This window comes from Spinacia oleracea, chromosome 2 (assembly GCF_020520425.1).
Source record: "Spinacia oleracea cultivar Varoflay chromosome 2, BTI_SOV_V1, whole genome shotgun sequence".
Taxonomy (NCBI): domain Eukaryota; kingdom Viridiplantae; phylum Streptophyta; class Magnoliopsida; order Caryophyllales; family Amaranthaceae; genus Spinacia; species Spinacia oleracea.
The window spans coordinates 9,411,420-9,413,323 of record NC_079488.1 but is presented as its reverse complement, the minus strand read 5'-3'; positions in this window follow the sequence as shown (position 1 = coordinate 9,413,323).

Here is a 1,904-nt window from a genome sequence, read left to right as displayed (position 1 = left end):
TGTATTTAGTAAATTGTCCAAGTCAATCTAGCCACACTACAAGTTCGAAAAACATGTTGTGTATTTTCATCCACAACACCACAATAGCCACACTGGCTATCAATATCAATACCTCATCTTTTCAGGTTATAGTTAACAGCTAACCCATCATACATGATCTTCTACATATACACTTTTCATTTAGGAGGAATATTGATTTTCCAGATTATACGAAGCGCTTTCAAAACGTCTTCTGAAATCTTTGTCTTCCTCCATGGTACTATTCCCCACTAACATAGCGTAGCCCGATCTAATAGTAAATTTACCTGAAGGATGGCCTTTTTAGTAAATAAAATATGAGGCAGGAGAGTGAGGTAGTTCCCTTGCTAATATATCCTTAGCGTCCTTCAATTCAAACGCTGTCTAATAAGAGATGTTTTTCAAGTGTTGCTATCTCGATCAATAAGGTCTTCCACCTTCCATCTTCGAGAATGTGCGATTAATTGGTTTGATCGTACCAACGGGATCCTTCTCTCCACCCATGCCATACTAGAAGCTAACACTTTTTTCTCATCTCCTATTTCCCAAGCTAGGCCCTTCTCGAAGATTGATGGGGCATTATAAAGCCCCCTTCTACCCATCAAACATGAACCTTTAGGCCACATTTGAAAACCTTTTTTGCAGACACAACACTCATGTGGGGAGAAAATAACCCGAGACACCAAAAGGCTGTGATCATTATGGAGTCTTATTGTTTGTTTGAATAATAGACTGTCATTAAGAAGTTCAGAAGATCTTATACCCACACCTCCCATTGCCTTTGGTTTGTTAACCAAACCCTTCTAACCCTATGGATACCTTTTTCCTTCGCACCAGCCCACCAAAATCTACTAATAAGAGAGTCTATTTTGTTCGTCACTGAAAGCGGAAGCTTAAGACACTTCATAACATGAGAAGAAATAGCCAAAAGGATAGAATAAATCAAAATCAACTTGGTTGGTTGGGAAAGGTGAAGGGTAGACCAACTCAAAATCGTACCCGCTATTTTGTTCACCAAAAACTGGAAATTGTCAGCTTTTCTTCCTTGAATATCAATTGGAACTCCTAGATGGTTCTCCAGTTGAGTCACCTGGAGCATTCAAAGAATAGCACGAAGACTTGCTTTCGTTTCTTCACTCAATGAGGGAGAGAATTTGACAAAGGAGTTGTTTAGGTTTAGTTATTGTCCTGAGATTTTCCCAAACATAACCAAATTTTCCGTTATGTAACTACAAGCTCCTTGATCACCCTTGAAGAAGAGCATAGCATCATCCGCAAAAAACAAGTGTGATATGGAAGGAGATCTTCTATTTACTTGTAGACCTTTGAATAATTTGCAGTTGATGAGACTCGACCCCATGACCTCCAAGGTGAGTTCTCCACCAACTTATTTTGGTTAAATTAGGCAGCTATATGCATATAATACACATAAAGAAAGCGACAAGTATGACAAATTGCTATACTGCTAATGCTATATTGCTATTGCTGACGCGACAATCAACCCTTTTGCATGAAATTATATAGGAAATAACAAATCCTCAATGAAAAACTTAATATTAATCGAAACATATGGTATAGGACAAAGCTGGGTATTAATCATAAATGGATATCAATCGAAACCAATATTCACGGACTCCGGGAATAATAAATAACAACGCAATTGAATCATATTAACTTAAAGGTATCGAGTGAACTTTGTTCATAAATAATCAGATCGAGCAATTTTTTAAAAAAAGTCGCCAATTTATCAGGTATCACATGTTCATAATTTCAATTTACCAGAAGCATCTAATAGAGCAGATAAGTTTTCCGATTACTCTATCTTATTCCCAGTGCCTAGAAGTGTAATCCTTGTCGATTGGGAGAAGTGTTAGTATGAAAATATA